The 15517-nt window shown below is 35.9% G+C and overlaps 1 long non-coding RNA gene across 4 annotated transcripts in view; it reads left to right on the forward strand.

Annotated features, from left to right (window-relative positions):
• Nucleotides 1-15517, forward strand: part of LOC105477567 (uncharacterized) — a 577843-nt gene that overhangs the window by 251194 nt on the left and 311132 nt on the right. For all 4 annotated transcript variants that reach the window (XR_011620372.1, XR_011620369.1, XR_011620370.1 and 1 more), the window contains one exon: nucleotides 8105-8177. This is a non-coding gene — a long non-coding RNA (uncharacterized lncRNA). The remainder of the gene's footprint in view (nucleotides 1-8104; nucleotides 8178-15517) is intronic.

A 15517-nucleotide genomic window follows, 5' to 3' on the forward strand; every position in this document is an offset into this window, starting at 1 on the left:
ATACACTAAAACATAGATTTATAAGCTTATGAGACCACCATTGTATATGCAATCCATAGTTGTCTAAAACATCATTCTGCAGTGCATTACTGTAGAGATATAATATCTTATTGAACTAGTTTAAAGTAAGCTTTGGGTACAGTAAGATACCTTTTCCCATAAATACTTTAATGTTTATTTCCTAAAGCAAGGCAATCTTTTGCATAATTATAATAATCCTTTAAATTAGGAAATTAATATCTGTGATATATATATTCTTAATTTTTTTCCCAATAGTATATCTCCTCTTCTAGAAATATTTGTCTGCTGCCCATTTTAAATTAGCTCCCCCTGCTATGTGTTCACAGTGCACCTTTTTTTCCACCCCTGCAGGATACTCATCATTTTTTAATTAGTAGTCACTGGTATCATATTTACTTTATTTCCTCCCCCAAAGTAACACAATTCTTGACACTGATAAACTTTTCATAAATATTTTTAGACAAATGTGTTCCTTTGAATTGTAGTTGAAGCATTCCAATCTTTGCTTCCATTAAGAATAACTAAAATTGCTACATGGTTTTAACTTTTTTAAATTTAGACCAACAGACATCCAGAGTTGAGAACTCATGAAGGAATGAAGTACTTAGTGTTAAATAATTCATTTCAGTGTTTTAAAGATTAATTTTGTAGTTTCACTAGAAACTTAAATAATAACTTAAAGGATAAATTATTTTATTTTCAAAAGTAATTATAATAGCATACATTTATTGAAAACTTGCTATGCTTGAGGCACATTGTAAGTATTTTATATAACTTTATTATTTAGTCAGAACAGTTAATGATATTTAACAAAAACTTATATGTTTTAAGCACTATGTTAGTCACATTGCATGGGTTATCAAATTTAATAATAAAATGACAAATACTTAGGAAAATTTTCTATGTGTCAGGTACAGGTGTAAGTGCTTTACACATGTTAATTCTCATTTAATTCTTACAACATTATTACAAGCACGTTATTATTCCTATTTTGCTGATGAGGAAATTCAGACTACAGAGATACTAAATACTCAATGGGAATTATTATGTCTCTTTTAAAGAGGGAAAAACCTGAAACATGAGTAAGTTACTTAACTATATTAATTTTACAGAGTTGCTGTAACAAATTACCACAAACTGACTGACTTAGAACAAGAAATGTATTGTCTTGCTGTTCTGGGGGCTAAATAAAATTCTGAAATCAAGGTGCCTGCAGGCCCATGCTCTTTCTAGAAGCTCTAGGGAGAATTTTTTTTTCCTATTAGCTTCTGGTGTTGCTAGCAATCTTTAACATTGTATTGAGACACACTGTTTATGTCTCTGACTCTCATCACATGGCATTCTGCTCTCTGTCCGGCATTTGTCTCTGTGCCTCTTCCCCTCTTCTAAGGCCTTACTGGGTTAGCGCCCACCCTAATGACTTCATCATCATTTACTCACATCTGCAAAAACCCAATTTCTAAATAAGGCCACATTCAAAGGTACCAGATGTTAAGACTTCAGCATATCTTTTTGGGGGACACATTTCAACCTGTAACATTACCCAAGGCCATTAAGCTCATTAATGACACTACTAGGATTTGATCTTGGGCTTATCTGACTCTAAAGCCTATGTTTTTAATCACTCTGTTCCACGCAGCATAGAAGACCTGAGTCATCTTTAGTTCTACAAGCTAACTGAAGTTATTAATGATCATGGCAGTCATCAAAACAAAATTATTTAATATTAAAAATATATATCATTTAGATATTTACTTAAAACATGCATGCATAACCGTTATAATAAAATGAATAATTTTTTCAAACTATAAACATGAAATTTATTTCTGAAAAAAGAAACAATTTTATACATAAAATTTCATTTGTTTATGCTATTACTAACACAAACACCTAATTTTATTTTATTTTATTTTATTTTTATTTTTTAATTTATTTATTATTATTATTATACTTTAAGTTGTAGGGTACATGTGCATAACGTGCAGGTTTGTTACATATGTATACTTGTGCCTTGTTGGTGTGCTGCACCCATCAACTCGTCATTTACATCAGGTATAACTCCCAATGCAATCCCTCCCCCCTCCCCCCTCCCCCCTCCCCATGATAGGCCCCGGTGTGTGATGTTCCCCTTCCCGAGTCCAAGTGATCTCATTGTTCAGTTCCCACCTATGAGTGAGAACATGCGGTGTTTGGTTTTCTGTTCTTGTGATAGTTTGCTAAGAATGATGGTTTCCAGCTGCATCCATGTCCCTACAAAGGACACAAACTCATCCTTTTTGATGGCTGCATAGTATTCCATGGTGTATATGTGCCACATTTTCTTAATCCAATCTGTCACTGATGGACATTTGGGTTGGTTCCAAGTCTTTGCTATTGTGAATAGTGCTGCAATAAACATACGTGTGCATGTGTCTTTATAGCAGCATGATTTATAATCCTTTGGGTATATACCCAGTAATGGGATGGCTGGGTCATATGGTACATCTAGTTCTAGATCCTTGAGGAATCGCCATACTGTTTTCCATAATGGTTGAACTAGTTTACAATCCCACCAACAGTGTAAAAGTGTTCCTATTTCTCCACATCCTCTCCAGCACCTGTTGTTTCCTGACTTTTTAATGATCGCCATTCTAACTGGAAAACACCTAATTTTAAAGAAAGTTATCCATCAGAAGACTGCTTATCTCTGCTTAGTAAATTTTCTTAACTTTTTTAGTGAAATGGTGTGGTTTTACTTATTCAGGGTTTCTACTTTCTTTTGATTTTATTTTATTAAGATAGCTATATATTTACTAACTAAATTTATGTTCTTATATTTTACTTATATTTATATAAATATAAAAAATGGTGTTTTGTGTATTTTCCACATTACATTTTACAATTTACTATTATTAAACCTATATGGAAAAAATAGTTTCAATATTTTTCTACTTGTAAATCTGACTGTATTCACTTAGTAATTCTACTAAATAATTCTAAGCACAATTTATATTGCTAGTAGCACTCAAAAAGTTAACACTATTTACATAATAAATTTCTCTAATTTTGACATTAATTTTATTTGTGATTCGTTAGAAATGCCTATATTATGGAGGAAAGTTTTAGTTTTAACTAAACAGTTACGTCTGCAGCGTTTACCTTATTTTGGTAATCACACACATTGTAAGGATCCCTGTATTATTTACTGTTTATCTCACAGAAGCATTCTAACTGGTTTTCTAGTACATTTTCTTCCATTGGAATGCATTCTGCATGCCAAGGGCAGAATGCTCCTGGTAAAGCTCAAATGTAGTCAGGTCACTTTCTTGCTCAAAATTATTCTATAGTTCACTGTTTCCTGTGGAAATAAAATTTATAGAATTGCCTTGAACAAGGGAATAATAAACAAATAAAAAAATAAGCAATTAATAACAAAGTAGTAGTTAGAAGGGGCCGGTAAAAAGAATGTTCTTAGCAGTAGGAAAACAAGGCAAAATTAACTCAAGCACTGTCAATTAAAGGGACTAATTCAAAGTGCATATTTAATCATATGCTTTGCCATTTTTATTGTGTTAGATTTTTGAATCTATTTTAATAAATGATGTTAGTCTGTAATTTTATTTTCTAGCTCTGGGCAATTTTTCCTTTTGTTTTTAGCTTAGATAGATAGAAATATAGACCTTTTATTTATTTCCTTTATTGTTTTGCTTAATTTTGCTTGATACTTACTAATTTTATTCATTTTTCCAAATAATCAACTTTTAATTTCAAGTACTTGGTCTGTTTCTTATTCTGTATGCTTAAACTATCATCCAGATTTCTCCTTTCAACTTCCATGATACTATTTGCAAGAAACTTAGCTCTTCCTTTAAAAGCAAAATTTAGGCATCATCGTTATTATTATTAGGTTATATGGTTACACATTTCATGCCCATCACTTTTATCTAAGTGACCTTCAGCAAGTTTCCTATAGTCTCTGAGCCTGGAACTCCTTATTTTAAGGTGGACAATTCTATCACTGGTTTAATAGTGGCTCTTATCATAGAAATAATAATTTTAAGTGCTTAGCACAGTGCTGACACTGACTAAGGTTTCTCGTAGATAATACTGATGAAGATGGTGATGATTATGTTGATATTATGCTATGCCTATTTAAAGCAGGCACAACATTCTAAATCTTTTTCTTGTTGAGTTATCCGGATTGATATTTCAAAAAGCCATTCTGTGTGACTTCTATGACTAATTACACATAGGAGCTTATGAAAAGCATAAGACTTTGTCTATAGAAAAATTTACTTTATTTAGTTTAAACATTCTTCATGGCCTATTTTATACAATTAATTCTTCACATGTACTTCCAAATAAATTTTAATGTCTCTGTACTTATACCTTAGGAGTAATGAGGTAATGTCTAAAAAGAACTGTGAATTCTTTGGAGGAAATACAAGGTCAGAGTCCAAATTGTGATAGGTCTTAGCTTGTGTTTACAAATCAGAAAGAGAGCTCTTACAATTCAGAGGACATGGGCTGCCAAACACTACTGTATTTGAAGCAATATCATAACAGTTCAGGAGGAATACAAAAGTGAGCAAGGATGCAAAACTGATGAAATGAGGTAAAATGAGTCCTAATAAGAAAAAATTGAAATGAAAAATGTCAAAGTAAAACAAATTTGAAGAAACAGAATAATGACATAGAATCAACTTACTTAGTAGCCTCTTGCAACATGGTTAATCTTTCATTCCTCCTTGAAACACTTTCTTTACTTGTTTCAGGATAAAATGTCATTCTGTCTTTGTCTTCATTCCTGCTCTTGACCTTGTTCTCTTAGCTCTGATACTGGCTCCCCTTCAACTCCCTGACCTCTAAAAGTGAGACTGTTCTAACACCCCGTCATTGAACTTTTTTCTAGCCATGCATTCTCCCTTAATGATCTCATACAGACTCACAGCTTTAAATATCATCTATATGCTAATAATACCAACTGTATTTCTCCAGCTTGGACCTATCCCCTTGACTCTACACTGGTTTATCAACTGCTTATTTGACATTTCAACTTGAATGTCTAATATGTGTCTCAAATTTAGCCTGCCTAAAACGGAGCCTTAAATAACTTTCTTTCCACCATTGCCCTGGTCCTTCACAAATCTCCTCTCACATTCTTTGATATTTCAGGACATGGCCAATCATTTCGCTCGGGCCCCAAATCTTCTCGTCATCCTGGCTCCTCTGTTTCCATCGCACCACACATCCAATCCACCAGCATGCTTTGTCAGCTCTGTATCTTCAAGTTATATCCAGAATCTGAGCACTTCTTAACACCACCAGTTTTACCTCCCTGAATTGCTATAATAGCCTCTTTACCAATCTCTCAGCTTCTACCCTTGCCTTGCTATAAGCTCTCAAATAGTGGTGTGGTTGACAGACCGTAGCTCCGGTTGTCATTTCCAGCTACATTCATTTGGCATCTTATAATGCATCTCTAGCAGAGCCAGTATCACATCAGGAACTGTTATTTGAAAGTTAAGTTTAGTTCTACTTTGCAGATAGCATGGCCTTGCTCTGGAGTCCCAGCATACTATATTATAATTTTCCCATTAAGCATTACATAATTCCTAAATAATGTCTTTTTCTATCACAGATATACCTAAGATCAAAAGATCTGTCAGGTTAAATTACCCAAGCTTATTGTCACTTACACCAAAATGTGAAAACCTGGATTGCTAAAAAGCCTTTTTCCTGCACAGTATGCTACTAAAACTTTGCAGTTATTCATGTCAATCTGTATAATAGCCAGAGAAATCTTCCAGAAGATGGCCTATCAGGAATGGTTCTTCCTTAAGATGAAAGCTTCAGGATGCGCTAATTGTTTCTTATTTTTAAGGTGTGTCCTGGGATACCATAAACTACTGGTCCTCTAAAAATTGTATTAATGTGGTAGTATCTTAACTTTTGACAGAATGTATGTCTCACTCTCTAAAGTGCCTGTGTCTTTCCAAGGCCTCCAACCCATTGCCACTTGTTTCTTTCTGGGTCTGATTAGTACAATGTTATATAGTGGACCCATGGGACACTCTGCTGAAATGTCCATCAGTTCTGGATCCATCAGAAGAGATTATGTGGAAAGCTGAGGGTTAAGATAGCCATGGAACAACAATATTATAAGTTTGTACTGTTGTCTGTTACTAGTGAATTTAATTCTTTCCAGTCTTTTCCACAGAGATTGAAATTACATTAGCCAGATCAATGGTCACATACCACGTACCTGAGACTGTGTTAGTTGACTTGACCAAAGTTACCCTTGTCAAAGTGTATTTGAAAAAACATTTGCAATTAGAGTACTATTTTGATTAGTAATTTACTGTCATCTCACAGGATTCATCTGATTTTTGCAAGGGTTAGATCAATGAATTGAATATGATAGGCCTAATTAGCACAGTACTCCTTTTATTCTTAAAGTAGACATGAATCTATATCAGTTTCATAGGCTATTACAACAAAAATTGTTACTCCAAAGGTCAAGTAACTAATACGGGAATTCTGCCTGATACCAAACATACTCACTTTACCTATGAACCTGGTGACAGAAATATCTATTGATGGGGTCACATAGTCATTGTGAACTAGACCTAGACTAGACTCCATTTGTTACCTGGTTCCCACTTGCCCCCATTCTAACTGGGGGGCAACAATGATACATTTAGTTCTTGGGTATCAACATCAACTCTGACCCTGTGTCTGGCAGTCTCTACAATGCTTGGGTAGTCCCATTTCTCCAGGGTGTTGTGACCTGAGTAAATAGTCATAGATACCTTTGGAAAAAGTCTAGGGAAGTTCTTACTGATGGTGCAGCATGGTACTCTCTCCTGGGGATCTGTCCTCTCCTTCCATCAGCAGTTCTGGGTCAGAAATGTGATTCAGATCTAAAAACAGGAAAGAAGTAGGGATATTTTACTTATCATTATTCTAATAATCTATTTTTGATTTGTTCTGGTCGCAGAGATTGAGTAAAACCCGTAGTGGCTGCCCTTCTATCTTGGTTCTAATAAATATTTTTATACTTCTGTGCAAGTTATTGCCTCTGGCTGTCATTCTTATCTTGCTACTGCCTGTGACAACTGAAACTCACACATGTCCTCTATTATTAAGGGACCCCGTCATCCTCACTGCTGTTACTGATCCCAGTTTGGTAACAATATTTCCTATGGTCTTCCTGGTCTACAGAGTACAGTCACCATCAAGCTTCACAGTGAGGCTGGAGTTCTTCTCACCAAGTTCTTTATGCTCTTGGTAAACAGAATGACTTTTAGGAGCTCTTATAGCCAGACAGTCATTTGATGTGTTTTCAGTTCTTATATAGTTTATCCACTTGAGAGTGCCTGCTTCTCTTAACTCTGAATCCATTTCTTCCACTGTCTACCATGGCATTCCTGGCTTTTCTACTTTGGCTGATCATTTTGTCCAAGCTTCTAACAGTCAGCTATCTCTGCAGTTTGTTAGCAATGTCTCACAGGGGTTGCAGCAAGGGTGGAAACTCCTGTATGTTGAGGGTTGAGGACTTGCTTCCATATTAAGAAATGCTTTTTTACTCAGCTTATGTTCTTCCACCCTTTTCTGCCCCCATTGAACATCTGCAGAATACAGTTCTAATGTCTTCTGAATCCTTCTACTACATATTTTCTAGGTGCTATAGTATTTTCATGGTCGTTTATTTTTCCTTTCTTAGAAAGTTCAGGACATCCTTGACCTTGTTATGTGGTGATTTAATCTAGTTGTGGCCTTAGTGGTTAGGAAGGTAAGTAGGGGAATTTTCTGAGGGGGCAAGGGTTGTCCTACGGGGACTGTAAAAAGACTTCAAAAATGATGAAGCATTGAACTCTATTTCAGCAGACACAGAGGTTTTAGCAGAATTTGGTAAAAGAAAATTCTCGACTGCACTAATCCCAGACATCCTTATCTTATGTTTTAAATTTACATGGCTACTCTGTACTGTAAATTCACCCAGCATCTTATTGCCTTATTTTCTTGATATCCTTATTGCCAGCAGAGCAGGTAATCCAACCTTTAAAACCAAATTCTAACTTCCACCTCATTTTTTTTTCAGGAACCAAACTCAGATGGAGAATAGTGTGCAGGAATTTTTATGAGGAAAGGCTCCAAGGATCAACACTTCTCAGGTAAAGAGAAGAAAGGAGAATTTGGGAAGTTGTGATTGTGGGTTATAGCATAGTCAGATTATGGCTTCAATCCACTTCACAAAGAACTCTGATGCTGTAACAGTGTTTTATAGTTTTCCTGAGTTAAAATAAGGGGACTGGGTGTGTATACTCCTAATTCAATTAGTGATCAGATGCAGGTCCCCAAGGAATGGGGGAGTGATCTTGGACATGGTGTATCTCTTTATTAATGGTAATTTTCAAAGGTAACTGGGAGCAGTATAGGACACATCCACAACAACCTCCAAATCTGGTATCAACATTTTTAGAAATTTTTCCAACAAGCGTATTTTTGGTTAATCTTGAACTATTACTGGCACAAATGGGTCTCTCTCTGTGTAAATTTAAACCAGCTTTAAGACAAATAAAAGTCATAGGCTTGCAGAGTTGGAAGAGGCTAAGAAATCATCTAGTAAAGTTCTCAATTAGAGCTTCGAACCCTATTGACAGCATTCTCAACACATCTCTGGATACTTGCATTATTAGAATACTACTTTCCAGTTTTGATAGATCTGATCATTTTGAAAACTTTCTTGAGGAGACTCTGACTCCTTATAACTTCTACCTTTTCTTCTATTTCTGACATGAAGGTTCCCATATGTGTGTTAAATTCTGATGAAAATGTTTCAGACATATAAAGATGGCTATTAAATAATGCCCCACATATCCCCATTCACCAACTTCCACCCTCTTCATGTGGCCGGATTTTAATTCCATCACAGACTGGTTAGTATCTTGTGACTTCACTCCACGTTGTTATTTTTTCGGTATCACTTTCAGAACTGAACAAAGGGTATCGAGGCATAACTCACACAGAACATGTGATACTCCATTCTTTAAAGACAATGTGCTTCTATGAAGGCAGTTTCATATCTTATTAGCTCTTTTGGCAACTACATCCAGGGACATTTTACTCAGTGTTCGTAACTGCTATATCATTGTTGTAATTAAAGTATGAAAAGCAATGCCTTACTTAATGAATTGTTATGAACTTTCTTTTTCTAATCTTCCCAAAAATTATGACAGTGAAATATTATTCTATACTATTTGAAATAGGAAAAAGTGCAAATAAATGTAAAAATAAAACACAAAGCATAGTAAAGATGAAGAGGTGATAGCATGCCCCTGAGGAATAGGTGAAATAATATATAAAACTTTAGTTATTATACTGAATATAAACTTTGTATTTTAAAAATTTTATTTGCTGAGCAAGAAATATCATGAAATATCATTGGAGAGGTAATGAATACAGAAAGATTAGAACCCAATTTTTAATTACCTTGCACAAATGGTTTTGCAGCTAATAAATCTATACCATTATGGTTGGAAATTTCATATTTTTTAACCTCTGTATTACAAGATTATTCTTAAGCCTCATGTCATAAACAAGATACATTTCTAAGTTCTCAGCCTTTATTTCTACAACGGACCAAATCTTACATCTGCTTGAAACCCACATGTTTCAAAACAACTCCATGTAAAAATCTTGCTAAGTTGTCAGAAATTGATAGTGATCCTTACGTTTTTGTTCTTGAAACACAAAAATGGGCCAATGACTTGCAGTTTATCACCAGGTGTAAAAGGTAACTTTATATCCCTCACATAGGGCCCCATTATTTAAAATAAAATCCTCCATTTCTAAGAAAAATGTAAAGACAGCCAAGTTTGGCTTTGTAAAAGCTATGATCTACAAATGAATGGCAAATATTACATGGTCTGGAAATTCAGAACACTTTCACAGATGCCAGCAAAAGTTAATAATGTTAGCTTCCTCCAGGAATAGTAGAATCTGTGTAAGACAACAATTTAAGATTATGGACTGTGGTGCTTAAATTGTTTATTAAGAACATTTTACTGGCAAATGCTGAGAATAGGAAGAAAGATAAGCTTTGATAGGGGAGCAAAATCCTGAGTTAAGACCTTGTTGGCAACAGCATCACTATAAAACTGCTATTTGGCTTTTATTGTTATTTAATGCTCAATTATTTAAAATACTTAAATGAGAGTTAAAATGCTGCCACAATATACCAGCGAGACATTAATTGTGTGTTTTAAAATGGCTAAAATAGCAAGTTATGGTTTAAGCATATGACTATATTTATGGAGTTTCTCTATAATCATTGTAAGGCTCACTTTCTCAATTGACTTTCAGCTGTGGATAACAAACATTTTACCAGAATTAAAACTTACTATAGCATTGGCTGGCAAGTAATAACATCTAAACTTTGTCCTATTAATAGTGATTATTTCTTTGTGTTTTGCAAACATATGTTCATTAATTCACTGAAGGCTTAAATATTTGGCACAATGGCAGGTGTAGAGAGAACTATGGAAACCAAAGGATGAAGACATACCTTAATCTTGAACATGAGTAGAACTGAAGTTGTATGCCATTCACTTCTAAAATGTTTTCTAAAAAATGTGAGTAATTAAATATGGTAGACCTATAGTAGCAAGACCTAGGTTCTAGTTTCATACTATATAACCAATTAAGTGGCTATAGGCCAACTTCTTTAATTTTTCCAGGCTTAGTTTTTCAAACACAGGAAATGGAATAGCTGCTCTTAATAGTTTCTTATTTTTCTAAGATTTCAGGATTTTAATTTCTTATATGTATTCTTAGGCGCTCTCTCTCTCACTATATATATTTATATATATATATATATATATAGCCTAAGCATACATAGTGATTAAGTGATTAAGTAGTATATATATATACACACACACAGTGATATACAGTGGTAAAAGGAACCAGAACAAAATATTATATTAATGTTGGGAAACAATTCTTAACGGGTTTCTTACATTTTTTTCACATCTTATACGCAAGGCAACTACCTTTTATTCTGGACTTTTTTTTTAAGTGCATATAGTGAACAGTTTAGCCTCCCTCCAGAGCAAAGAGCAGTCATACTTAACATACACTATTAAAAATTTAGATTTCCTAAGCTCAGGGTTTCTCTGATGTAATTCAACCCAGCGCATGTGCAGGTATTATTTCTCTATCTCTTCGTATCATTCTGTGGGAATTGGGGCTCTGGGGCTTGAACAAAAATGCTGATACATTGGCTACTGTTATTGAGATGAGTGACAAATTTTTATTTGTCTCTGACCCATGAATTTAATGTCTTCTAAGAGTTTCCATGAAAATATAGCAGGCTGGCATGCTAACTTGTAAGTCGGGTAAGCTCTTAGACCCATCACAGTTCTTGATAGTTTTGGCAACAAGATTGGGGTGCTCATAGAGACATGGTTTTCTGGAAGAGAAATGATGACAGCTTCACGGGGCAATTAACAGGATGTTGAGGGAAGACTATGAGAATCGATAGCAAGCATTGACCCAATCACAAGGTTAATTGGGCAATAAAGCCTCCTCCATGTTATTGCCCATTAATCAGGAATGTTGGGGGGTGGAATTAAGGATGTGGTTCAAAGGTGATCACTTGGAATTAGGTTCCAAGACAGCTGCCCAAATGGCACCCTAACTCTCCTCCAAGTGATTTGCATTCTGCACTAACATGACAGCCAATTTCAGCAGTGCACATTGTAACAAATAGTATTAAGATCATTCTGTGGATGGACAGAAGGTTGACCCTTTTTAGCTAACAGTTACCGAGGTATGCCCCTACACTTATAATGAAAAGAGGAAAATCAGTGATACTATGGGCCCACCTAGCAAAAGGTGAGCAGTTCGTCTGGTTCGATTGGAAGATAATGGAGTGGTGTCCATACACATTATTTTATGACTTAGTCTGTCCTTCAGCCTAAAATGCCAACTTTAGATCCATTCAGAGATAACAGTGAAAATCTCAGATTTGTTGTCACTGTTCTCTTCGGTGGATCCTGCCTATTATATAAGTGTTTTGACCCACTTGGAGAGATTTCCTTAATGCATGCAAACTCCTACAGGAAACCATAGATGAGGCATTCAGTAGTATTGGGGCCATTGCCCTAGACTGAGTTTACAAAACTGATGAAAGTGATTTTGGAGGAAAATGGAAACTGACTTAAAACAATTTAGATAAATTCTTGCAGTTATCTCCACCCCCTAAAAAACTCTCTTAGGCATATGTTAAAACCAGGTGAAATCTTAAAGAGATTTTATCATGATAATGGAGTACTAGGTGTCACAGATTAATGTGGACTCCTTTGGAAAAAGTCTTTGTGCAAGTCAGGTTGACTCAAAGACAGCAAAACCCTCCATCCCATATTGAATAGCACTGGGCTGTGGCTGCAGAATCAAGCGGTTTCCAAAGCTGAAATAAATGATATCAGTAACAGGACACTTGTTCTTCAATATTGAACTTTGGATGGCATGAAAATATTGTGTGTTTTGTTGGTTCACCTGCATCACAGGAATCAGAAAGTAAGTGTGCCTTGCTTTCTGATACAAAACTGCCCTGTTTCTGCAGTATGTGATCCCTCCCTCACCCTCTATCCCAAACATAATAATTTTAAAGAAGAAGATGATGGGGGTGGGGGAAGGCCTTTCTGTCCCCAAGACTAAATGCCATATGTATCAATGAAGGGGGCCAGCCCCTCCACACCTGTGGGTATTTCTCATCAGGTGGATGAAACTGGGAAAAGAAATAAGACACAGAGACAAAGTATAGAGAAAGAACAGTGGGCCCAGGGGACCGGCGCTCAGCATACGGAGGACCCGCACCGGCACCAGTCTCTGAGTTCCCTCAGTATTCATTGATTACTATTTTCACTATCTCGGCAAGGGGAATGCGGCAGGAGAACAGGGTGATAGTGGGGAGAAGGTCAGCAGGAAAACATGTGAGCAGAGGAATCTGTGTCACAAATAAGTTCAAGGGAAGGTACTGTGCCTGGTTGTGCACTTAGGCCAGATTTATGCTTCTCTCCACCCAAATATCTCAGTGTAACAAAGAACAACAGAGCAGCATTGCCGCCAGCATATCTCACCTCCAGCCACAAGGTGGTTTTCTCCTATCTTAGAATAGAATGAATGTGCGATGGGTTTTACACCCAGACATTCCTTTCCTAGGGACGTGCAGGAGATGGAGGCCTTCCTCTTTTTACTAATTCTCCTCAGCACAGACCCCTTATGGGTGTCGAGTTGGCGGACGGTCAGGTGTTTCCCTTCCCATGAGGCCATACCTCAGGCTGTCTCAGTGGGGGAAAACCTTGGACAACATCCAGGCTTTCTTGGGCAGAGGTCCCTGCGGCTTTCTGCAATGCATTGTGCCCCCGGTTAATCAAGAATGGAGAATCGCAATGACTTTTGCCAAGCACACTGCCTGTAAACATATTGTTAACAAGGCACATCCTGCACAACCCTAGATCCTTTAAACCTTGATTCCATACAGCACATGTTTCTGTGAGCACAGGGTTGAGGCTAAAGTTACATATTAACAGCATCTCAAGGCAAAACAATTTTCTTAGTACAGATCAAAATCAAGTTTCTTATGTCTTCTTTTTCTACATAGACACAGTAACAGTCTGATCTCTCTTTTTTTTCTCTACATATCAGTCTGATTATACTGGAGAACTCTGGGGAAACTAGGCTCAAACTTTTGTAAAACATTTGTTTGACACAAGCCCAAGTCACCCTTCTACCTTGTTGCATGGCAGCAGGAGGTGTTGGATTTAACTGCTGACTTTACATTGGGGAATAGAAATGGAAGTAACCTTGTGGATGGGGCTTCTTGAGCTGATTTGATGTGCTATTGCTATGGCTTTCACTACTTAATATATAACTTGTACTGGGATTATACGTACCCTACATAAGTACCATACAATAAGTTTCAGAGGGGAATTGTAAAACCATACAACTTCTATAAAAACTATAGGAGAAAACTTTTATGACCTGGAGTTATGTAAATGGGTGAGATTCTGTGCCATAACATGATTCATAAAAGAAAAAGGATAAATTGGACTTCATCAAGATTAAGAACCTCTTCAACAGACAACACGAAAACAGTAAAAAGACAAGCCGCAGACTGCAGAGAAATATTCAAAGATCACATGTGACAAAGGATTTGTATCCAGAATATGTAAAGAATTCTTAAAACCTAACAATATGAAATCAACCCATTTTTTAATGGACAAAGTGTTTGAACTTTACCAAAGTTCATGGCAAATAAATACATGAAAAATTGATCAACCTCATTGGTCATTATGAATATTAAAGTTAAGGCTAGGTGCGGTGGCTTATACTTGTAATCCCAGCACTTTGGGAGACCAACGTGGGCAGATCACGATGCCAGGAATTCAAGACCAGCCTGGCTAGCATGGTGAACCATCTCTACTAAAAATACAAAAATTAGCCCGGCGTGGTGGCACATGTCTTTAATCCCAGCTACTCGGGAGGATGAGGTAGGAGAATCGCTTGATCCTGGGAGATGGAGGTAGCAGTGAGCTGAGATCATGCCACTGCACTCCAGCCTGGGCAGCAGAGTGAGACTCTATCAAAAATAAAATAAAATTACAAGTGGAAACCACTCCAAATCTCTTAAAATGCCTGAAATTAAAAAGATTAAGTATTGGTAAGGATGTAGAGCAATAGGAACTCTCACATACAGTGAGTGAGGATGTAAATGTTACAAACCATTTGGAAAATGGTTCAACAGTTTCTTAAAAGGTTAAACATATCCCTACCATAAGACCCAGCTCTTTCACTCCTAAAACCTGATACAAGAGAAGTTAAACCATATGTCTATATAAAATCTCGTACACAAATGTTAATAACAGATTTATCTATAATAGCCAAAAAAAAAAAAAAAAAAAGCAAACAGCCTAAATCCCCATATCAGGTGAATTAATAGACAATTGTATGCTAGTCACCAACAGAAAAAAGTATCAATCCCATACATTAAAAAAACTTCAGTAATCATGCTGAGTGAAACAAGTCAGACACCAAAAATGTTTTATTTCAATTATATAAAATTCTGGCAAATACAAACTATTTTCTATTGACAGAAAGTAGATTCATGGTTGTCCTTAGATGAAGGGAACAGGGAGAGACAGGAGGGATGATTCACAAAGTGGCACAAAGAATCTTTTGCTGGTGATGGTTATGTTTACTACCTTGATTCATTATGGGGATGGTTTCATAGGTGTATCCATGTCAAAATTTAGGACATTGTATGCTTTAAATATGTAAAATTTGTTTACATAAATTATATCCTAATGATTAAAAACTATTTAGAAAAATATTCATATGCTGTTTCCTTACCATTTTATTCATTTTCTCCAATCTCTTGTTTTCCTAATAACTAATCAAAAGGCTGGGACCACAAAATATATGGGTAATAAAGTTATAATTTTGGATCATC

The sequence above is a fragment of the Macaca nemestrina genome, chromosome 2, assembly GCF_043159975.1.
Source record: "Macaca nemestrina isolate mMacNem1 chromosome 2, mMacNem.hap1, whole genome shotgun sequence".
Classification (NCBI taxonomy): Eukaryota; Metazoa; Chordata; class Mammalia; order Primates; family Cercopithecidae; genus Macaca; species Macaca nemestrina.